This window comes from Triticum aestivum, chromosome 7D (genome assembly GCF_018294505.1).
Source record: "Triticum aestivum cultivar Chinese Spring chromosome 7D, IWGSC CS RefSeq v2.1, whole genome shotgun sequence".
NCBI lineage: Eukaryota > Viridiplantae > Streptophyta > Magnoliopsida > Poales > Poaceae > Triticum > Triticum aestivum.
This window is the reverse complement of record NC_057814.1, coordinates 490,037,886-490,063,077: the sequence shown is the minus strand read 5'-3', so window position 1 is coordinate 490,063,077 and position 25,192 is coordinate 490,037,886. Positions and strand designations below refer to the sequence as shown.

Sequence of the window (25,192 nt, the reverse complement as noted above, 5' to 3'; positions counted from 1 at the left end):
ATAATTTAATTAATATAATAATAATAATAATAATAATAATAATAATAATCTCTCCCTCTCTCCTTAATAATTAATAATAATAATAATATTTTTTTATAATAATAAAGCACGGATCGACTTTGTCGGATTCACCGTCACAATACGCTTTCTTCTCATGTTATAATACGCTTTTACAATTTGTCGGGTTTACCAATAATTTTTCGTGCGTCTAGCCGTCCGTTGTTGTATGTCGTTTCTCGCTCCTCCGTCGTGCAAAACCGGAAGTTGCTTACTTGGAAAACCAGCGATCTACACCGTGACTGAAAAGGTTACGACTCAGGATTCCGTAAATTTTCTATGCTCATATCTAAATATACGGCCAGACACGCACGTGTCGCTTCTGGGTTTCACGCGAACCATTGGACGGAAGCAGCGGCAGCGTGACAAATAAAAAAAAGGAAGCAGCGGCGGCGTGACGCAGTCCGGATCTCACAGGACACGAGCCGGTCGGCTTGGTTACGAGGCTCAGGGCTCAGGGCTTCTCGCCGCCACCGCCGCCCCCTGATGTAGATGGCGTACGGGTGGTTGCAGTCTGCTACACTCCAGCGATTCCCGTGATTCCAACGGCCTGGTCCTCTGCATCCTCGGTCGCCTCCTCCTGAACATCTGCCCGTCTCGCTTCACCAGGCCTTGATCCCTCTTTCTTGTGGCCAATGGGGGAATCCATGCCGGGGAGCAACATGCACCAATGGAGTTCCTGCAGAGCAGAGCACGCAGACCATGGTGGCCGTCACGGTCGCCGTGACCACTGGCGCCGGATTTCCTCCTCCGGCAGCAAAAAAAGGTTCGCGCGCGCCAACTCCTATAGATAGTGTGCGGGTTCTTTGGATCAAGTACAGAGTTGGGAAATTTGTTGTGGATTTTGTGAGATTGATATACTTGAGGCGTAGCCATCTGCGTCTTTGATTATCCATGAAGCTGCTCAATATAGATGTGTTCTTTTTTCGTCTGGATACATGCACCAGTTCCGCTCAGGACTGTACCGATTCATACTTTCGAGGTAATTTAGGTGAACCCGGGTGATTAAATTTTGTCGTACTTCCATGCATGCTCCCCTCTCTCAGTTTCTCTAGCGATGTGTTGCTTCTGTGTTTCGTTGGTGGCACCAGACCAATTCATCTCTACCACATGACCTGATGCTCTGTATTTTTTGGGACGTATTTGTCTTCTGGAAGAAGCTAGCTTTGACGGATTTAGGTGTGATTTATCTAGAAAAGGAAAACTATACGAGGCAAGCCAACGGCAAGAAAGACAAACAAGATGACGCCGGACTGTTGGAAGGTGACATGCTGGATCCATGGCGGGCTGGTGCTTTGCAGATGAACCGACTAAGAGATTTGTGCGCTAGCCCAACAAGAAGGTGCAGCGCTATTCTACACTCTTCTCAAAGTAATAGCTTATTGGATGCATACATCATCTGTTTTTCTTCCATTGACTCAGAACTACCTATTTATAAAGTAGTAATGCTTTTCCATGTTAGGGACATGTCGCTGACCTCTGCGAGCGAGCGATGGTGGTGAGAGTCTGCAATAGAGAACAGACTTGAAAACGGCGTCCACAAATTGCATTGTCAGAGGCGGTACCTTGTAGAGGCAAGGCCTATGGTGGCGGCATCTAGGCCCTGATGACGGCAACGGTAAGGTGTACATTAGGTACAAAGCTACACAACCTCACCTTCTATCTCGAGTTCTCGACAAAGACGGGTCAGGCACCAGCTTCATCATACACAGGTATGAGATTTATTATCTCGCCACTCCCAGACACAGGACACCATACTCATCTGCAACCCTCGCTGACCAACAGGTTGTTCTTCCTGTGCAAAAGCACCAGAGTCGAGTTATGTCACCACCATGATGATGAACGGCGACCCGTCTTTGAAAATCAAACGAGCGGAAGCAGAATGACTCTTTTTATACCATACGTAACATTTTATCTCCAGGATTTTATCGACTTTCTCGACTCCAATCGCCCTTAGAATGCTCTTTTTTTATACTTTCTATATTTCCTCCTCAATACCCGTCGGTATTGCATGTCGGATGTGCCATTGCTTATAGCGACAATCTTGAATTGGGCGACAGAGATAATGGGTGGAATAAGAAGAAGAGAAGTGAGTTAAACGTTAACAAAAATCAGCAATGCTATCTGACGTGTACGAGGATCCTAAAGGTACATATTTGACATGTTTGATAATATTGCACAATTAGAATATTTATGCCTTCGAGCCTGATTCTCAGCCCTTGCATTCTCCCGTTGCAACGCACGGGCTCTTAATAAAGCACAGATTGACTCCGTGGGTTCACCGTCACAATACGTTTTCTTCCTGTGAATTTGCACTTTCAGTTTTTATTAAATGTAATGATTTTAGATCTTTCTTAGTTTGTTGGTGGTACTATTCATGTGATCATATGGCCCGCCACGCACGACTGTTCCGTTGTTCCTGTTATTAATCAGGAAGAAGCATTTTGGTACCTAAAAGATCTCCACGAACAGGAAAAAGGAGTTGATCAAGGACACGAGACGGGACCGAGTTGACGTCCATCGAGATCAACCTACCACGCCTACATATAAAAACAGGAGAGGAGGCGGCGGCCAGAGGTAAGGGACGAGGAAGTGCCCAGGGTGGCGGCGGCTGGAGCTTGGAGGGGCCGGATCCGTGCGCGTCAGGGGCTGGGGAGGCGGATCCGGAGGTGGGCGGCGCGGGGGTGTCGCCGGTGACGGCAAGGAAGGCCGGAGCGCGGCTTCTCGGGCAGAAACGAGACAAGGAGGTGAGGAGAGAAGAAGCGACAAGCAACAAAGGAAGGGAGGTGCGACGACCTAGGCAGGAGCTCGCCGGAGCCGGGCGACGACCGACGGGCGCGGGTGACGGAGGGATATGACACGGCGTTGCGAAATCCTTTGCGGGTGCGAGCGGACGACGGCGCGATGGACGGCTGGGCGTGCGACGACGCGGAGCCCTCCTGTCGCTATGGCGCCCCAGTGGAGTGCCCTGAGGCCGCGGATGCTGCTCCTACACCCACACCACCAGCCCAAGGTCAGTCTCCTCTACCTGGTTGACTGGTTCTATAGCGCAGCTCCCGTCTCGCACCATGCTGCTGAACTTCTGCCCCTCAACCCCACTGCTCCTCCTAAATTAGCTCAATGGCGTTGACTCTTCCATAGAGGATGGTGTGGTGTCAGGCCAGGCAGCATAACACTCGACGAGTACACGTTCTGCAGGTGGATTCGTACTCTTCCACTCTAATTCATTACTTATTTGTTTACTAATTTTATGTTCACGATAGACTGATTGTGTTTTGGAATTTCACAATCCCTTCTATCTCTCTATTATGATTTTGGTTTCTTGCCCTATTGTGCTGATATAGCGGGCTGACCTTAGGTAGTAAAATAAATCATGTCCCTTCCACAAAATAAGAATTTTTTACTGTTACATACTCATCAAAGTTACATGATGTGCAGTTTAGAAATTTGATTTCTAGGGGACTTTTACTACATGTCCAGTTATGGTTTCATGATAAAAGGAATGCACACAAAACATTTGTTGAATTACTACTTGAACAAAATGTATGGAGTTCTTGTTGCGTGCTCCAAGTCATCAACCATGTAAAATAAATCCTATAAGCTGTTCTCACCATACGATCTTTTGAACCAATTTTGTGAAGTTGGTATGATATGATTATTATTTTTGTAAGCTTCCCTATAGATATATTGGAGCTATGAACTCTGCAAAAGCCACTAAAATATATATGTAGACTTGCATAGAAATAATTCATTTTTAATTGTTATTTGGTGATTATGGCTCGCAGCCCTCGAGGCTGAGCAGCCGCCATTGGCTCGTGGGTATGGAAGCAGAGTCCGGGATGGCGATGGTGCCAAGGAGGACTCTTGGACGTCCACCAATTGCATCGCTGCTGCCGTACCCATGGAGTGGCGCGGCTCCAACTACTCTGAGATGGTATTCCTCCCTCTTTCTTTCCTAACAGAACTATTCGGTGTCATCCCCTTTTTTAAATGAAGTACAACCTGCTAGCTACCTAATGGGCACTGCCACTGAACTTGTCAACCCCTTCAGTTCTGCCGATGCATTGTAGACTCCAACAATGGTGGAAAGGAATCAGATTCCAATGAAACTAGCACTATTGTGTTTTTAGACAGTTGCCTTTTTTTGCTAAATTACCTAGCTTCTTCGTGGTAGAGTAGGTACAAAGATACTCTCTGATGAATTTGATTGGTATTGTGTAAAGTAGAAAGCCTGAAATTACTTCGTTGGTAACTGAGTTAACTAATCCCAGAACTAGAAACAGGTAGGTGATCGAAAGATTTGCGGATTGTGAACCTTTTACTCAGTCTTATCCCTAGGGTGCACAACATTTGCTTTTAGCAAAGGGTATCTATTGCTGAGATTCTTACAAATTGCTGGGAGTCAGCATAAAGTACATGGAACACATTGGTGCGATATTTTAAAATTGTGAAACAGCCTCCAAGCTACTTGTGAAGGTGTCAATTTCTGCATTGATAAAGATTCAATTATACTTCTGATGGGATTTTTTCTGTTAGCTATCTGTACAAGAGAATGAACTTGAGAAATATTAATTTCTAGATAAATTTCTTTGGAAAGTGAAGCTTCCCCTGAAAATTAAAGTTTTTCATGGCTGGTTTTAAAAGAATAAACATACTAACTAAAGTCAATTTATTCAAACGATGTTTTCGGGGAGATAAAACCTGTCAATTGCGTGGTAGAGATGAGATTATTGGTGCAGAGGAATCAGTATTACAACAGAACTTGAAGCTGCCGAAGATGGATGATGTTTGGTTTTGGTGGAAAGATCAGGTGCATATGAACAACCTATCATCTTCCATTTTTGCTTTTCATCATTCAACGGGACAATTTCCTAATTCTTTGTTAGTACTCTCTGGAAAGATTATTAGTATGGGTATAGGTTTGTCAAAATTTATTTGCACATGATTCTTTGGAGTGGGATTCTAGATAGAAGCTTATGAACCTCATAAAAAAGTAGTACGCCTTTGATCCTAACTGACTGTTTGTATGTTGGATGATTTCAACTTGCTATGTCCCAACATACTTTTTTTTTCTAACAAAAACTGTAGGAGAAGTCCTAACAGTCTACACTTCTGCATTGTATCTTGAAAAGTAGATCATTTCTCTAGCATTCTGACAAATGGTAGTTTGCAGATTGATTAGTTGGTTCCAGTTCCTTTAGCAGGTACATCACTTCTCAATGATAATTCTGTCCCACTACCGAAGAAAAAAAAATATAATGGTAATGTTCATTGGTGCTAGGCCTCCAGAAGTGGGTTTGTCGGATTTTCATTTTCTTTGTATATTAAATGTAATATATATACACACTGATATAAAAGCATCATGACACCATACCAAGATTTTAATTTTCGTGGCAGCATGGCTGTGCTTAGTTCAGTTTTTCTTGGTCTACTTCCAGTTAATTCCTTATTGTGTTGTGGTGTTGGGAAACATACTTATCCGTGACTCCTGCAGCCTGTAGATTTTGGGGAGATAGAGTATGTACTGTAGGTTCATTTTGTTTTCTCCTAATCAAACTCAGGGTGTGTGCACAACTACAGAATTAGCAAAGAGACTTTTTTCAGACAGAAAGACAATCTAATACTCCCTGTGTTCAATTTTGTAAGACGTTTTAGACATGAGGAAGTATTAGGTCTTAGTATGAACAAATGATCAATATCAAACATCGTGAAATAGTTTTTTCTTCCGTTGCAACGCACGGGCCCTTTTGCTAGTAATAATATAATCTTTCCCTAATAATAAAGTACGGATTGACTTTGTCGGGTTCACTGTCACAATACGTTTTCTTTTCATGTCATATTACGCTTTTACAGTTTGTATAGTCAAAATCGTAATATAAACGAAGTGGTACTATTCTAACTTGCCCGTAAATTCGTCCGTAACAATTTTCGTCCGTCCTTCGAATTGTAAAAAGAAATAAACCAGGACGGGCTCTCCTCCTCGATGCCTACAGGCACGGCGGCGCCGCCGCCGCCCCAACGCGCGGCCGCACAGCCGATCTTCTTCCCCGACCCCGACCCTTTGCAATTCTGTCTCCTTCCCCTCTCCATCTTCCCAAATCTTCTCCTGTGCCACCCTGAGCCTTCTCGGTCTCCAACCTCCTGCAATCTTCAAGCCCGCCGGCACCCAATCCGCCTACAATCTTCAAGCCCGCCAGCACCAAAAGCAACCAGCGGTCGATTCGAGTGACCCCCGCTAGGAATCCATGGGATTTGAGGTGGATTTCCTAGGAGAGCGAGTAGGAAGGGTGATGGTGGGGTTCATGGGGAAGGTGAAGAAGCAGAAGGTGATCCACGGCCCGCACGCGACGCCGAGCCACCACGGGCCTCCTCCCCTGCCGCTCGCCGCCATGCCGGGACGGCGTACTGGGCCTTGCCGGAAGCCGAGGACAAGCGAGACAATGGCCATCCACCCTGGGCCAAGGTGTGTGTCTCGCTATACAATTTCCCCGTCTCGATTCTTCCATACGGTGTGGGCTGCCTCGGCGTAGACGGTGACTGGCTCGAGTGCGCAGGACAAGCACAGAGCGACCAGCGGAGATAACTATGCTCGGGCAGATGGATCCCGCCGCGGCGGAGTTCGAGGTATGTAACATATCCTTGCTTGATTCATCTTCATGATGCATGCATGCCGTGACATGCATATTGATTATGGGTTGATCTGACTCTTTGTGCCATGCTAATTAAATCATTGATTGTTACATTGTTCTGATATGATTTGCATGGCTGCGTGCAGGAGAACAGTAGCTGTGATGACTCAACAAGATGGAAGTGCGGGACAAGGGATGAGTGCAATCGGCTCAGGTAAACTCCTCCTGTACACCGTCTGGCATCAGTTCCAGTTGCGCCCGAAGCTTTCAATCTCGCTGCTCCACTTAGTTTGCCGAAACACTGTCGGCATGTGCTCCATCCAAGGTACGCCATCGTCCAATTCTATCATCAGTTTTGAACTTTAAACTAATGACTAATGGGTCGGAGTGGCCAGGCCTGAAAGTTCAAGGAAGATTCAGCTTACATTTGAATTCCTTTGTATTGCCTACAATGTTATAGCTTAAATTCTGCTAATAAATTTCTATCAATGATGTTCCAAACAATTTCTTAGAGATGGGTTGTGCACAAGGATGCACATTGTAGATCTGTTAACTTAAGTTTTGAATAATGAGATATGTTCATATGCTTTGCTCACTATTATTCCTAATTTTCTCTGGACATAAAGACTGAAGTTTATTGCTTTTGTTCAGCCGAGTGCTACTTGATCAGTACTTAACCAAGATTGGCAGCCATTATAGCTGGTGTAGAACTCAGATATACACACTGAATGTTCCGATATGCCAAAATAAACACATTAGAATCTTTTTAATTATATTCCTACTATTTTTTCGAGATTGCTCTGCGGTAGCTAATTTTGATGTTCTGCTATACTACTATTGCATATAGAGAGAGATCAGAGAGGAGAGCAGCAGCCCGCTGCTGCAATTTTGTTCATGCTGCTGCTTGGTTACTACACATCTATACAGAGAACACAGAGAAGGCTGCTGCTTGCTGATTACAATTGCTTCATGATATGTACATATCCTTATGTATGCTGCTGCTATGTACCCTTGATCATGGTGACAAGGAATTGATGCTGCAGCGGTAGGGATCTGGTGGCCATGGAGCGGCAGCCGCTACGTACATACATAACTCCAGCGAGTCATGGTGAGGAGACTTTGATCTTTATATGTTAGATTCAGAGTGGATATACGTTACTACATGTAGGCCCCATACGCCATACGAGTTCCTCCATTTTTTATGTTAGCTGATGAGCTTTCTTCTCCACTCTACACAGATTGGTCCTGCATGATGCATCCATGGCTTAGGATAAGAAATGACTGTTTCCATCTAACTGTTATTTTTTTTCTAAATCAATTGAGGAGAACATATAAAGAAAAAACAAGTTACTTATCCGATTCATTTGCGAAATTCAGTACTTTCTTATACTGCTCTGTTTTAGGAGACGAAATAAAGCGAAAAAGAAATTTCTATGAAGGATCTCTAGGGAGATTTGGCACATGAAGTTAAGGTTTGGTACATTCGATCTCCAAAAGATATGGTGAGACATCTGAATTATGTTTCATCTTCACAGACTAATATGACATTTTACCTGGCTATTTTCCCCATTTGTTGCTGTAGCTAATAGTGTTGATATATATCCCATTGTAGTGCATTCATTTGTAAATAAGGATTTTATGACCTTTGTTTGTGTTCCTGTCGTTATCATTAAGCTTGCCTCATGTAATTGTTAGCACTGCAATCAGATATAATATTAAATATTTGTTGCAATCAGATAGTATATTATCCTTCGAGTGATCATAGATGTTCAAAATGATGTTTGTTACCACCATGAGTTGTACTTTGCAATCTTAGGATATACGACATCTGTTTACTGCAGTATATTGCTACCAAAGCCCCTATCTATATCACATTTAAAAAGTATTCTCTCATGGCTTTGTAAGATTTTCCTTTATGCAAATTAGATTGCTTATTAATAGCATTCATATTTCAAATATTCATTGATATGAATAACCATGTATAGACCACGAAATGTAGTTGATACACACGAGCCATACAACGTTAGATATGATTCTTACCTAAATCCAGGGAATGGCTGTATTAAGTTATTCATGATCCGAAATGTTATCCATGTGAATGTTTATTTTGCAATCTGTTGTAAAGCTAGGAAATTTGTTGGCAATAGTTTTTGTGTCGAGGTTCTTCTGTTTAGATTCTAACTGATATGTAAGGGCATACCGATGAATCAAATATTTAGATGTTTTTTTCTTTTTGAGATTTTGAACTTCAGGGGTGGGGGTGTCTTCAGTCATGCTTATTGGATTAGGATCTAGGACCGTGAGCTATTTTCTAAAAGTCCTGTTGCAACGCACGGGCATGTTTGCTAATTTTTAGAAAAATGCATCGGGCAAATTCATAATTAAAAATTAAGAGCCTTTCGTTGAGTGTCATCAAAGATGCCTTGAAGGTCTTTTCCAATCTGAAGCGGGATCCCAAACCTGGGACTAGCACAATTGGCATCGGGCAAATTCAGCGCGTACTCTAGAAACGAGATGACTCTGATGCAGTCTGAATGTTGTCCCCATACTCAAGTATTTTCAGTGCTATACCTCGCAAGTCTATCTTTTGGGTACGAAGCTTTGATAAATTGGTTCAAATTATACTTTGCAACTTACATATTTCTCTAACTAAAAGTCTGCATTTTCCTGATGTACCGTACTATACATATCTAAGGTACAAAATGAACTCTTTATAGGTCTCTGTTCTGCCATATGCTCATTTCAAATTTTATGCTAGGTCCACTAATTTTAGCTCAAGGGTGATATGAGCGGTAAGAAACACTTGCAGATGTATGTCTTGTGTATATATATGTGTGTGTGCTCTCGAAGATGAATGCGGTCACAGTAATTTAATTTGTTGTTTAGTGCTACAATATCTAAACTCAAGAAAATAGGTAATTATAAGATTTTGTGTATTTTTATTATCTGAGTTAAGTAATAAATATTAACATTCCTCTAAAGAAGCATGTTGCCTTGCTTTCATAATTAAATGGATTAACTAAATCAGTAATGATGGTTTGGACCAATTCTGGGCGATGAATGGATCTATGTATGAAGTTGTGCTGGCTATGCATATGATTCCTATTTGTTAACATTGACACAATTAGTTTGTCCAAAAGAACTATTGTAATTGTACAAAAGTGCCGACTAAGTTTTCTTTAAAAAAATGTCGATCATCACCTTTCGCCTGTAACATGGGCCATTGTGCTAGGTACTTTCAACTGACTGCCCATTTTTTAATGAGTTTAGCTACTAATTTTAAATAGATTCGCTAAATTTCAGTTGATTGAGATTTAACGTAGTCTCCGTCACCTTTCCAAGCCATTGGATGCAGGCACACTAAGATCTTCTGATAGGAAACTTTTTCTTCTTTTTATTGTGATATCGAACAGAAAGAGATGTGTGGGTGCAGTTCTGCTCTCTCCAAAGCATGCACGTTTTTGTAGAGAGAGAGCCTGCAATCTACGTGAGAAACTTGTGTCTGGCCAAGTCCAAAAAGTGCAAAAAGAAAAGGAACATAATGTTTCTAAAAAGAAAAACAGCATAGAAAAACCCTTTTCGCTTATGAATATTAACACATAACTGTGTATATAAATAATCACACTTCAATGCACCACTACTCTCCCATCCGTTGATAGTGTGATGCTGATTGAGGCAACGGCGAGGGACATGCATGTGGATTCATCAACTTTTTTCAGCCGCGGACACCAAAAATTGTATCATGTTTGACGACGGTGGCGAACATGGAAAGTGGCAACATGAATGAATCACTAAACAACATGTGGTGATTTTTTTCCTTCTGGTGCAACACACCACATACTAAATTGTGGCATACAAAGGTTAAAGGAGATCTTCTTTTGAAAACCACAGTACAAACGTAGACTCACAAATATAAAAATTTGACATAGTATAAGTCTGTTTGCATTCAAATGTTTTGAAATTTCCAAAAAGAAATAGATTAGTTATTAAACTCTCGAATAGTATAGAACATGCCAACATATGTATGTCCCATTAAAAATAAATACACCACTCATCTCCACCCGGTAGAATATCTTAACTCTATTCTCCATGGTCCGGACACCAACACTCATTTTTTAGTTACTGCCACTGAGTGTGAGTTTTTTTAAAGATAATGAGTGTTCATAATTGTTCTTGGTTTCAAATTTTTTTCATATTTTAATTTGTTCACAAAATCATTAAAAAACAAAAAATATATGTGTTCATAAAATGTTCGGTTCAAAACATGTTCCAATTCTAATTAAAAAGTTAAAAAATGTTCAGTTTCTTAAAAAGTAAAGAAATATCCGTGTTTTCCAGAAAAGCAAAAGATAAAACCAATTGACAGTTTATTGGAATTGGATATAAGAAATGAACACTGGTACAATTTTTTTTGCCCGGTGCAACGCACGGGCATTTGTACTAGTCTTTCCCTAATAATAAAGCACGGATTGACTTTGTCGGGTTCACCGTCACAATACGCTTCTTCTCGTAAGTTTACGCTTTCAGTTCGAATTTAAAACATATACCTGAGGTGGTACTAAAGTATTGGTCGCTTCTGGTCATATGTCAATTTTCGTTCAGATTGTTGGGCACCGAAAAAGGGAACGAAACAGCCCATCCAGAAAAGGCCAAGCGAACGAAACAGCCCATGGGCCGTCCCTTACACCCACGTAAAAACGTTTCGTAACCCTCAAAAAGAAAACGTAAAAACGTTTCGTTTTGTATAAGAACCGGAAACACCTATGGTCCACGCACCGGTTGGATCCTGCCTTTTCGATTGGCTTGATTCACATAACATTGGATCGATTGTGATCTCTCGTCTTAGGTCCACTGCAACCGAGGTGAGAGCGCTCGCAATCGCGGCAAGACTGGCAGCGGCGGACAAGGAGCTATTTAATGGATTCATCACCTGCCGCAGCACGGCCGTACGTGGAGACGGACATGGAGCAGGACGAGGGCCATCGAGATTGAGGCGTCGGCTAGCACAGCAGAACCTGCCACCATGGTTGAAGTTGACGATGATAATGGCAAGGATGTAGATGAAGGTGGGACTGGACGCGGAGAACAAGCTCTGTGCAAGCTGCACGCATGGATTAGCATCTAGCATGACGATGACCTGCTGCTGGGACCAGTCGGGACCGGACCGGAGTGCCCAGCGGGCCTGTCCCCCTGAACCGGACCGGCGAGGCGAAAGCTCGGTCAGGGTGAGGGATCTAGCGACGGCGAGGGAGCGCTAGCTGCGTGTGTGTAGCTCGGTCAGGGTGAGGGATCTAGCGATGGCGAGGGAGCGCTAGCTGCGTGCGTGTGTGTGCGCCTTTGTGCGTGCCCAGCGTGCTTGCGTGCGTTTGTGCCATGCCCTGTCCTAAAGAGCAACTCCTCCGGATGCTTGCTGCAGACAAAGAGGCAGTCCATCTATGGTAGCGTCTCATCCTGTGGAACTCCGCCGCCCGGCGGCACCGTCACCACATACTATGTACGTACATCGTTGCTTCAAATTTCAGATTACTAATCAGCCTGTACTGCAATACAGAGAGGTACATAGGTTCATCTTTATATTTTGAAGTTCAATATTGACTCCTTGATCCCGTTCTTAGGGTTCACGATTGACAATTGATTTTGGGCTATGGAACTAAAATGCCTACTCTGTGACTGAATATTTATGAATATCTTAAAAAGAGAACAATTCAGAACTTAGATTTACAATATATTTGATGAATCTGTCTAATCTATACTTGAAATTACAGTGTATAATTCGTTTGGATACTATATATTTGATGGAGCCGTCTAAGTTGGATCGTTGGATTTGAAATACAGTGTATGGTTTCCTTCCAACTTGCTAATTCAAATTCACTTATTTTAAACTCTATAATAATAACAATTATAATCATCATAATAATCTAGACAATATCTTCCAAGGTATGTTTTTTTACATCTTCTTATGTTAATTTGATGTGAGGTGGGATGTAAATACAGGCCTCTAAATAATTTAGCAGAGTTGTTATTTACACATCCGTAGGGTATCATTGTCAAGGGTGAGATGAAGTATAAGCGGTGCCAATGTAGGATCCATTTTCAAATTGAGGACGCGGACCGATGGAGAGGGTTCTTCAGGGTAAGGGTGCTCGATATTTTTTCGGAAAAAGATATGGTGTCGGCAATCGGCGCATTGTGCAACCACACAAGTGTCATCTATTCTCGTCAAGGAGTGAAGATGTACAACCCACTGCTTATGTGGTGATGACATCATAAATGTGCCGTATGCTCGTCTTGTTGTAGAGTTGTTCTATTTTTTTTTTCTCCGGTGCAACGCACGGGCATTTGTGCTAGTCTCTCCCTAATAATAAAACACGGATTGACTTTGTCGGGTTCACCGTCACAATACGCTTCTTTCCGTGATTTTACGCTTTCAGTTTGAATTTAAAACATATTTGATGTGGTACTAAAGAGATAAAACGTTTCGTTCCAATAGAAAAAGAAAAGGTCATGGAATCGAACCCCCGACCAAAACATGAACACAGATTGACTTTGTCGGGTTCACCGTCACAATACGCTTCTTTCCGTGATTTTACGCTTTCAGTTTAAATTTAAAACATATTTGATGTGGTACTAGTAAGCCTGCACGTGCAACGCACGTCTTGACTAATATAAATGATAAATGCCAGACAAATTTGTAAACTATATTGGATATTGTACAGTTTAGCCGTAACTTCAAATATTGTGTCCACTAAAATTGTTTTCCATCCATTGTTTAGGTCATATACATAGTATTGCGAAAATTGCATTGATCACATAAATAATAATAGGTGTACTCATTTCACAATGCAATGCAACTTGTGTTAAAGGAAAAAAAAATGGAAAACATGTACCATAAAAAGATAATCTAGAAATTTGTTGAACAATCACAAAATAAAGAAAATAATGAATGAATAGGTCCTCTTCATTAATACTTCAGCTGCACCCAACTGTTCTTGTTCCTCCTCTTAACTGGCTAAAAACTGTACTCAACCACATCAGTGATGCGCCATCACCTGTACCAACACTTTTACACTCTCCTTCGTCCTTTCGTCACTCGAGAGAACCTGTACCCTGTCCAACAACGCACCGCCCTTGACATGCAGAGCCACAGCATGTTGGGATGCTCACAATATTGGTCCAAGCGTGACCAAACACGCGCGGAGAGTGCCAACGCTACAATTAGGTGCATTTTACAACTGGTATATACATGTAACAATAAGTAAATTACCAAAGAACGATAGTCAAACTACCAGATCATAAATGTATTTGTCCAAATCCGGTGATACCCATCAGTTCAAGAAAGATACATGGGTGTTTAATGCGCTCTGAGGGCAAATGATTAAATATAAAACTCAATTAGAAGCAGTCGCAATGGTACATTGTTCCTGGAGTGAGGCATACCGTGCCCCTAAAATATTGATGTTAAGAAGGCAATTAAAATTATTCTCCGAGCAAATGTTATTTTGCATATTCTTTCCGAATAGTACATCAAGGCAATGTTATTGTGCATGTCAAGGCAAGGTACATCTAGGAGCAGTGTTATTGTGCAAGTGAAAGCAGAGCATTACAACTTAGAAAATGCATGCCAGAGAATCTTCCTTTTCGAAAGTACCCAACTTTCCTTTTCAAGTGTGTAGAATTTTCCATCAAATATTTTGAAATTTCCCACAATATTCATGGTCAGAGAACTAGATTGTTTTATATCTCTCATAAGCAGACTACTTTAATTTAAAGAAGCAACTATTGTAGACCTATATAATTAATTTTAATGAAGTGTAAAAAAATACACTGCAAGAAACATGACTTAGGGGTTTAGGTGTCATCTAAATAAAATTAATAAATTATTAGCATTGAGGGTATTCCAGTTCGGAAGAGCACAACAAATAAATCTATTGGCTGCGATAATAGTCAGTGTCTTTACTCATTTTCCATTCAAAGTCGTCTCTTTAAGCAGTCAAATATATGATGATGTTCTGCTAAAGAAGTGTATGGAAAGCAAGAGTTAGATAGCTGAATACGGTATATCAATTGAAGAGCATAAAAGGGAAAGATCAATTCTAGCAATCCATGATACATAACACAAGTATTAACACCTTTGAGTAACCAAAGTTGCAAATTTTCACTGGGATGTTCGACTCTCATCATGTTTAAGATCATGGTGACAGATTTCCTGCATTTCTAGCATCAGTTAATGAGGGGGGAAATCTGCATTGGTTTCCTTTGATAATTTTCCAAAGCAAAGTGTACCATGAAATGGCAGTAGCAGACCTCCGAAAGTAGTTGCTGAAAGAAGTACCTTGCTTGTTGACAAGAGAAAGCATACAAGTTATATGGTTACATCATTAGAGAATAAACAGAAGCATCTCCGATTAAATTTATTCTTCTTTATGAAAAATGTTAGTGTTGTACATCAGGCTGCAAAGCAATTCTCAACATTCAATTCAACTGGAATCACCAATAACATCGAAACAGAGGTATTTGAACTGACAATGAGCTCGAATATATAAATTTGGAAGTCGTACATGTTACGAAAATTAATTTTGTTACATATACTTCTTTTTATCTGATTCCTCTGATTGGAAGGTAACACTCTACAAATTTAGCATGTGCAGGTGCAGTTAGTGGAAAACATAAAAATCAATCTAGTTCAGCTTCAAAATATTGATGTGAACTATATGATTCAGAAATTAGAACACATGACATGTTCTCTAATCAGTTTATGCCTTTAAATCATTTGTCAAGCAACAACCATACCAATTGTCATGCGGAGAAAAATCTGATTCATAATGCTTATCATTCTGTAATGTTGGCAGTCCAGGAACACAACATGAAACATTACAGGTGCATTACTCATGCAGAAATCAAGGCTACCCCTCGCCGTGTTGTAAGCTTCACCTAAAGTTTACATTGGTGCACGTCGGCCTTATACAACGCAGCAGCTCTCACAGACAAACGCAGCAGCTATCATTAGTACACAAGTACACACGAACGAAATGATATTAACAACTTCATTCACACCTAATCTGCAGTTCCTCAGGTTGACTTATCAAATCAAATTAGTAAGTAGGCACACCCACCAACAAACTACTAAAGATCCAACCTTTGATGTAGAAGTCGTGGTAACTCATCTTCTAGTTGTTCTAGGGAGTTGGATGAACACCATGAGCCGCAGAAACTTGGCGAGAACCCACCCATCTCTTTTCCGACCTTCGCCGGCGCCGCAACCGCGTGCCTGATGCTCCTTCCGCTGCGTTCCTCTATTCCGTTGACACTGCCAGAACCACAAGAATTTGAATCAGAAATTGACAGAAATTTTCTCCAAAATAGAGCGCTAACAAACCATTAAAAATCCTATGAATTCCATTCCTACAAATCAATCGACCCGCAGAGCGCTAAGCCACCTTAATTAGTAGCATCTTCGTGGGTGAAGACGATGAGGAGCGGCGGGCGGCGGCCGTGTTGTCTGTTCGGCGGCCATGTACCTGGGGTAGCAGAGGAGGAGCAGCGGGGCGGCGGCCTGCTCTCACATCCGTTGGAGGAGAAGCGGCGTGGGTAGCGGCCTGCTCTTAAGTTCGTTAGAAAGGGACCGGCGGGGGCGTCGGCCCGCGCTCGCGTCCGTGGGAAGAGGATCAGCGGCCTACATGGGGAAGCAGAGGAGCAGCGGCAGGGGCGGCGTCCTGCAATTGCCTCCGTCGGAGGAGCGGCGAGGACGGCGGCCTGCTCTCGCGTACGGTAGAAGTGGATCGACCGGGGCGGCGACCTGCTCTCAGATGCGCCGGATGAGGGTTGGTTGTCTTCGCGTTTTCCGCGGCCCTCGCGCCCCTCATCAGGAAGCCAGGACGTATTTGTTTCCTTTTATGATTCCACCTTTTTTTCCTACTTGTGCGGGTGTGGGAGGACATCGGTTCGGCAGAGTAATCATCCGCCAGGGAAAATTGATAAACGCACTCTTGGCTGATGGTTAGTGTAATCTGAACGGTTAGATGAAATTAAATGACTTTGAACGTGAGGCTGTAATTGGTCGGGTTGTTATGTGTAGATTAGGCTGAGTGCGTTTAGCGATGAATATGTTTGCTTGTTTAATAGTAGTATAGACTAAAGAGATAAAACGTTTCATTCCGATAGAAAAAGAAAAGGTCATGGAATCGAACCCCCGACCAAAACATGAGACACATGCCATACCAACACGCCAAGAGTCCACGTTAGACACATGGATTGGCAAAAAAACTATTTTTCCTAAGAGGTCCTCTAACACACATAATCCTTATTTTTTGGGTAATGTGGGTTGACAGTGAAATACTGAGACGAGAAAACATGGTCTAACCGCAAGCCGAGCGGACAAATAAGGGATAGCATGAGAGTCCTAAAAATGTCTGAGGCATTTCGGTTCGAACGTGTGTTACGCTCCAAAACTATATAAGGGCAAAATATGTATTACCTCGCATTGGAGATGTCTTTACCATCAGCACAAAAACTCATTTTGTGATCATTGTGCAGCTGAGACCAAGTGGTCCACCAGTCTAATAATACCTTGCAAAGAGAGTATAACATGACCCCCACAATTTTTCTAAACCTCGATTCGTGCGCCTGCCTGCCGGCGATGGCACCGTCCGGATGTCGTACCGCGTGGGTGGGCGTTTTGAAGGATGGGGCAATTAGTGTTTTCTTCGTACCGAAGCACAAGGTGTTGTGCTTGCAGATGCACACCAATTTATCCTTCCCGTTGCAACGCACGGGCATATGTCCTAGTAATAATAATAATAATAATAATATATATATATATATATATCTTTCCCTATATATATATATAATAATAATAAAGCACGGATTGACTTTGTCGGGTTCACCGTCACAATACGCTTCTTCCCGTAAGTTTACGCTTTCACTTTGAATTTAAAACATATACACAAAGTGGTACTATATGTTTTACGTGCCCAAACTTGTAGCTAAAATTTCCTTAAAACGTTTCGGAGACTCTGTCACCTCCGTAGCCATCGGGATAGGAGCGGCACATCTATAAGTAGCGAGATCTGAGAGAACGCTGAACCACGCCGATCGAACATCGTGGACGCCATCATGGATACGCGCGTGAGCTGCGCCGCCGAGCAGAGAAGGTCGAATGGGGGACGGCTCCGGCGGGGCTCTCGTCGGCGAACTCGTCGGCCGTCCGGCTCTCCCCTCCGCCTCTGTCCCTCTCGGCCTCTCCTCCGCCTCCGGCGTCCCCGGCCCCCTGTAGGTGCGTCTCCATCCCAGCACCTGAGCTCCCCTGTCCTCGTCGGCCAGCAGCCGCGATGAGGCGCTCGTCGGTCGGCAGCCATGGCGCCGCTGGGTGGAGAAGATTGGCGGTGGCGTCAGATCTTCCCGTCGTCCGGTTCATCTCGTGCACCGTCACGTCCACCGCTACGGCCCCGTCACGCGCGCGGCCGTGGTGTACATGGCGCCCATCCTCCCCGGCCCCCCGGGACCTCACCTGCCCCGCTCGGCCCGTCGACGACGACCACGTCCCACCTCGCGTCGAGCACCTCCCGCGGCAAGGAGGTCAGCACCAGCCGGTAGCCCAACTTGCGCACCATCCCCGTCGGGCGCCGGCACACCGGGCTCGACCTCGCGCGCCGCAGCACCGCCCACGCCTCCCCGGCCGGGTCGGGGTACCTTGAAACATGGACGGCCGCCGAGCTGCTGGGGCCACGCCCAACGAGCACGCCCTGCGCGTCCTCGGCGCTGTCGGTGATGGAGGCGGTGGTAGCGCCCTGCCCGGAGTTGACCGTGGCGAGCGCGAGGAGCTGCGGCGAGAGGCCGAACACAAGCAGCCTGATGGGCGCGCGCGCGGCCACGATGGAGCGGAGCAGCGCGAACTCCTTGGCGTTGAGTCCGTCCGTGGACCAGAGGTGAAGAGCGAGGAGGTGGTGGTCCGGGACACAGCCAAGGTGCATCCTGCGCATCAATCAGAGACGAAGGCCAGGTATGTATGCAATTAATTCAAAGAGATTTACTGATTTACTTTAATGACTACTCAGGAAGTATGTGACAGGGATGTTTCTCCACTGACCCCTGGATCATGAACGCTAATTACAGTTGCGGATCAGCATATGTGTGACTGGGATTTTATGGCTGCTGCATGGCATTGGGCAATATGGTGGAATTGTTGTGGGATTTTGGATGTCTTTGCGGGTTCACAGAGATAGATGTAGGTGAGTTTCTTCTGTGCTTATGATTGTGTTTGATAATGCCTCGTTCAATGAGCGTGCCATTCGACCAATTGCGATCGTTTCGTGGCTGATGCGTTGCCACTTGGGCCTCAGCCTGTCTGTGTGAGATGTTCCAGCCCCAGCGAGTGTTTCTGTAATAAAATGTAGAAGATTATGGTTAATAGATAGTCCCACATCATTTACTTGTAGACAGTCCCACCAATTTAAATGTGTTTGTGAGTTGACGACAACAAGTAGCATCAAAGGAGTTGGTCAAAGATGGAATAAATGGAGCGGGAGATGCTACCTCAAGAATCAAAGGAATTAACAAAGAAAGAGAACAGAGGGAACTCAGGCGATGTCATGGCCCGAGCAGAGGCAGTGGTCGACTGTGGGAGGGCAAAAGAATAGAGGGAACTCAGGCGATGTCATGGCCAGAACAGAGGTGGCGATGGACTGTGGGAGGGTGGGCCGGTAGCGGGCAAACTTGGGCGGCGTTGGTTCACCGTCGAGGTTAGGGGAGGGAAGAAAAGGAAGGAGAGGAGGCGTGGAGGAGGAGCTCGCCGGCGGCAACGCCTTTCCAGAGGCGCGGGCAGCGGGGGAAGCGAGGAGATCGGGGCATGGGGGCTAGCGTGCCTGTATGGCGGCGCAAGAGGGAAAGGATCGAGAGAGAGAGGAGAGGAATTTTAGGATCGGTCTGCTCTAGGGTTTTTTTGAGCAACTTCTGGTAGGGTAAGAGAAACAGGAGATGGGCCTTTGCTAGACCAGCTAGGCAAGTGGGCCTCTCTCTCTCTTTGCTGTTTTTATTTCTTTCTAATTTAGAATAAACAGAGAACTAAAAGAAGTGAGAAAAATTCCCCTCGAGTTTTGAAGTGAGGATATTTGCCCTAGATCAATTTAAATGTGCTTAATCCAGGAACATATAGGATTTGGTCATGATGGAGGAATTTAAATTTAATTGAAAACAAATGTACACGGATCACTATGCCTCAGAGCTAGCCGAAACGCGGTTCACTCGATAGAAGATGGGCAAGTTTGGTAAAATGATGAATATACACAAAGAAATACTCCCTTCATCCCAAAATTCTTGTCTTAGATTTCTCTAGATACGGATGTATGTAACACTAAAATGTAACTAGATACATCCGTATTTATAGACAAATCTAAGGCAAGAATTTTGGGACGGAGGGAGTAGTAGATGGGCAAGTCGTGTACACAAGGAAAAACTCATGAATTTATTTCCATCACGGAAAAATACTCCCATAGTTCCCGCAAGCACATCGGTTGATTTCAATTAGAAAAACACACCGTGTATGTTGCTGCCAAAAAAATAAAGAGGAATAACCCAATATGGACTCGGCGGTGAGTGATGCAATGAGGAAGCACGCCATGCTCCTCAGGTTATTCCTCCAACGACACCTGATAGCTTCAAGACGATAGGAATAGGAATACTCTAGGACCAATCTGTCGAGAAGCATGGTCGGCGGTGAGTGGGAGCCAAGACCACCATGCCATGCACACATACCACCATCCGCGTCAGCAGTTGCCACCGTCTACAAGCGTTTGTAAGAACATGAACATATGTCCATGGGGATGGGAGCCGAGCCGAACACCCATATAAAATTGTATAAAACTCACGGGCACTCACAAAATTGATGTTTGGAGCAACGATTTGAGTGTATTTTCTCTTTTCTAAATTTAAAATTAGATGTAAACAATCAAAACATATTTAAAGAATAGGTTCAAACAATCAAAACATGTATGCTCTACATGAAAAAAAATAACTGCACATTTGAGTTTTTGTTTTCTTTTTGCAAGAAACAGTCATATTTCGGGTACAAAGACCAAGGAAGACCATGTAAAAAATACAACTACAAGTTAGAAAATCCACACTAGAAGTAGATACTCTGTAGCAATCTCTATAGTGGAAAACAATGCATGCCTCTGTAACTATTGTTGGCACTATTAAACTTGATTTGGGAAATTAAGCTTTAGTAATATTTCATATTCATGGTTTATGCTATTACTGCTTCTCTGCCGTGTTGAAATGGTGGGCGTGTATCTATGTGGGCTCTTAAACCACTCTTTTCCTAAGATTGAGTTTTTTTTCTTCCGTTGCAACGCACAGGCATATTTGCTATTTGCTAGTAATAATAATAATAATAATATAATAATAATAATAATTAATTATTATCTCTCCCTAATAATAAAGCACGGATTGACTTTGTCGGGTTCACCGTCACAATACGCTTTCTTCTCATGTCGTAATACGCTTTTACAATTCGTGTAGACAAAATCAAAATCCAAGGTGGTACTATTCCCCGAGAGCTCTAACAGTCGAGCTTTGGATGAAACCTCGTGTAGGTAATCGGACTGGCCCAGTCGAGCTTTGGCTGAAACCTCGCGTACGTAATCGGGCCGGCCCATAACCAGGAAACAAAAACGTAAAAATAGCACGAAAAACAAAACCACACATGATGGGTTCGATCTCGCGACCTCACGCTAGGTAGCAGGGACGCCAACCACATGAGCTAGCTGTTGATTATGCTCAAATTGCAGCGCCCCTGTTAAAGTAGTTTAGCGACAGGTCTATTTATTTTTCTTAAATATTTTCAACAATTCTTGGAAACAAGTGTGGACGATTTTCCTTAAAATATTTGAATATGAATACGTTTTTAAAATCGTCAATAAATATCGAAAATTCGAACAAAATTTCGAAACCTGAACAAATAGAGTTCTGGTTCGATGGCCGGAGGGGGTGGGTGTAGGTGCTCTGGTGGTGCCTGTTATATACGGATTGACTTTGTCGGGTTCACCATCGCGTCCTTTTTGCAGAAAAGTCCCTGTAGTTTTTAGGAATCAACCCACACTCAAATAAATAACGTTTGTGTGTTGTGTCCAGTTTTTTTTGTTCCGTCTGTTCATCTTGGTCTTTCTCGATATGTTAAACTCCCCTCTCAACGTGGACTCTTAGTTGTAGTCCAACTCTTCATCCCACGTCTCCTCTAATTTCTCTCATAAATATCGGTTTAATACACATCTCCAAGGCACGGATCGCCGGCTGCAATAGCGACCGGCTCCCCATCTACGAGACCGGCCTTGACGACGTCGCCAAGCAGTGCCGTGGCCGCGGCCGCAACCTCTTCTTTAGCACCGACGTTGGCGAGGCGGACTTCGTCTCCGTCTCCGTCAACACCCCCCACCAAGAGCCGTGGCCTCGGCACCGGCAAGGCCGCGCGCCAATCCTGACCTACTAGGTGAGCGCACGCATGATCGTCGACATATCCCACTCCAACAAGATCATGGTCGAGAAGTTCACCGTGCCCGTCACCGTCAAGACCGCCAAAGCCATCGAGAAGATCCTCACCCACAACGGCCATGGCGTCCTGAACCAAATCCTGTCCAATCGGGAGGTTCCTCGCTGAGGGCACCGCCGTGAAGGTCCTCAAGGATGTCTACGTGAAGGTCCTCAAGGACGTCCATGGAGGCAGGCCGCAGGTCATCGGCATCAACGACTGCAAGAGCCACTTCATCTACCGCGTCGTCTCCTCCATGTTCAACACCGTCGCCGTGAAGAAGGTGGCCATGCTAGGTTCGCCTTCAAGAAGGATACCGGTGACACCCACGAGACACCGGTCATCGACATGTGCCTAGGTCTGCTTGGCGACAAGGCCGTCGTTAGCATCTACGACCCGCAGGTGAGGCGTGACCTCGCCATGAACAAGTTTGACTGGGACCACGCGCACCCTCGCCACCTGCAGCCGGTGGGCCGTGGGCGAGCCCGCCGGGCAGCCCGTCACCGTCACGTTGGATGCGTACGAGGCCGTCCGCGATGCGCACGCCGTCTGCATCCTGACCGAGTGGGATGAGTTCAGGAGCCTCGACTGCTGGCGCATGTACAACGTGATGCAGAAGCCGGCTTTCGTCTTCGCCGTCGCAGGATTCATCATCTATGCAATTGGCAAGCCGCTTGACCAAGCCCAGTGGCTCAAGGTCATGCCAGCCGTCGCCTGAGGCGATGCACACTGATAGCCGCGCGTCGACGAGCGTTCTTCTTACTAATTAATAACAACAAAAAGCATCGATGAATTTTAAGAGAAGTCTTATGTTATAAAAACCGAAAATCTCATAGATAGGAGGACTTATCTATAGAACTTTTCTGTTTCCCCGTCAAGCAGACAAGACAGAAGCATCCAAAGGAGTTATTAGTACGGAGGAGAGGGCCTAAGCAAAAGCAGGGGGCAGATCAACGAGGTAGTACTTGCACTAATATGTTTCATGCGAGCTTAGTGCATTCTTATTCTATTAGTTAAATTTTAGATTTGTACAGCTATGTTTCATGAGAGAGGACATACTTTTACTTCCTATTCTCTGCTGGATTAGTTCCAAATTACAAGGATACAAGTGTTCAAAAGTTAACTAAGTGAAACACTGAACATGTTAGTTGATGACCTCCGACTAGCAGTTATGTTCTTCTCTCTTCGGGTTGTGTGACATGGATTACTGAATTTTAAAGAATATATATGTTTTAGCATTTTTTATGATGTTTTGTTCAAGCAAAGAAGAAACGTAACTAGGCTAGAATTTTTGGAAGACAATATCCGTATAATATGTCTTGCTGTAAATTAATTACTGTATTTATGGCTTTTCATTGTGAGAGTTAGATGACCTGAAACTGTTAAATGAGATGCGTTTAATTTCACCCCATAAAAAAAGATGCGTTTAATTTCAGTTATCAATCTCTAAAGTTGGATCCCTCGACCAGTATGCGATTTTGTATATGTTGTGCCACATATCTTATTAAAGATTTACTGTCTTCAGTTCATTAAATCAGTTTTTCTTCTCTCCCACGGATGCTTCATGTCATAAGTAGTTTGCGAGTCATTTTAGTATTCTTGCAGATCTCTGCAATAATGTAGCTGCAACTGGTCGAACATATACTCCTACTAATTTGTTAGCTGCTCTCAAGTAAGGCACTTCTTGAGTTAATCGTTGACGGTCGATATTAAGCATTCAACATTCTAATTATCATTTCGGCAGCTCTATGCACTTCCTAAATTAGTGGTCGGCGATCAATATTAAGCAATCTACATTCTAATTGAGCCATATAATGTACTATATTTCTTTATCCTGATGCCACCAAGTAATCTGCTATGCAGCTTCTCTATCATGGTTTCTTTGAAAATGACTAGCCATAAAAAATAATACAATGTTCATGTTTTCATTTTTCATATAGGACGTCAATCTCTTTGGAGATCACATGACCTATTTGGAGCACAGTTCCATGTCCCTTCAACGCATTCTTGCATCTAAATTATTGGGTTGGCATGAAGTGCGTACATACTAAAAGAATAAGTTACTTTCTTTTAATGTCAGATTTTCTCGAGCTTTATTAATCCTGACTATGATAAATATAAATTCACTCAGTACAAAAATAATAGTCATGAAAAATTCTAGCTCATGCAGTTGCGTGGATTGATGACTAGCTCAACTGCTCTATTGCCACCGCTTGTAACCATGCCATTGGCCTCCCCCGGCTCCTCCTTATCAACTGTGATCTCTGATTTTCAGGTAAAGTCCTCCCATGGTAGCCTCCCATAAAAGCACTTAACCCTATCACGTAGCCGGTTATGCATCCCATCGATTTCTTCCGTTGCAACGCATGGACAATTTTCCTAGTCTTTCCCTAATAATAAAGCACGGATTGACTTTGTCGGGTTCACCGTCACAATACGCTTTTTCCCGTGAATTTACGCTTTCAGTTTGATTTTAAAACATATACACGAGGTGGTACTAATTCGGGAAATAATAAAGCACGTGGTCCGTCTTCGTTTCATGTTTCATATGTAGTCTGTCGTATGTCACCGAGTCTGGCCAAAAGAACAAACCAGGCCGTATGGCCCAGTGAATCCGGCCCACGGGAGGCAAAAATTCTGCTCGCGAGGGGTATCGAACTAATACCTTCAGTATCTCTACGTAATGTCATGACCAACAGAGCAAGTCCTGATTCATGTAGAATTGAAGGTTGACACATATATAGTCCCACCTCGCTCCTTTATATCTAATCTATCTGATTTATATACGTTTTTATTTTTCTGGGCATCAAGAATCCTTCTTGAAGATCATGAGATATAAACGAGGAAGGAAAGAGATTCTAATTACATGTGAAGAAAAGAGGTGCTAATTATACCAGAAAAAAAGGAAAGAGGGCTAACGCTTTCCATAGGTGAGGGGGTGGGCTATTAAACGGATGCCTGCAGACATGCATCCTGCACAATTTGA

The 25,192-nt window shown here is 43.6% G+C and overlaps 1 long non-coding RNA gene and 2 pseudogenes across 11 annotated transcripts; 2 read left to right on the top strand and 1 right to left on the bottom strand.

Moving 5' to 3' along the window:
• Positions 1-396: 396 nt before the first annotated feature.
• LOC123167818 (uncharacterized) lies at positions 397-8,770 on the top strand. 11 transcript variants are annotated; one of them, XR_006484106.1, is made up of 7 exons: positions 397-1,399; positions 1,520-1,769; positions 1,843-3,070; positions 3,174-3,255; positions 3,843-6,520; positions 6,612-6,681; positions 6,833-8,770. It is a non-coding gene; the product is annotated as an uncharacterized lncRNA (long non-coding RNA). The 11 variants fall into 11 exon arrangements; XR_006484100.1 differs by having other exon boundaries at positions 397-823; positions 1,252-1,399; positions 1,843-6,520; XR_006484102.1 differs by having other exon boundaries at positions 397-1,039; positions 1,252-1,399; positions 1,843-6,520.
• Positions 8,771-17,794: 9,024 nt separating this feature from the next.
• On the bottom strand, positions 17,795-18,739 carry LOC123164203 (probable methyltransferase At1g27930; annotated as a pseudogene).
• Positions 18,740-22,462: 3,723 nt separating this feature from the next.
• Positions 22,463-22,924, top strand: LOC123166267 (UDP-glucose 6-dehydrogenase 2-like; annotated as a pseudogene).
• Positions 22,925-25,192: the final 2,268 nt, after the last annotated feature.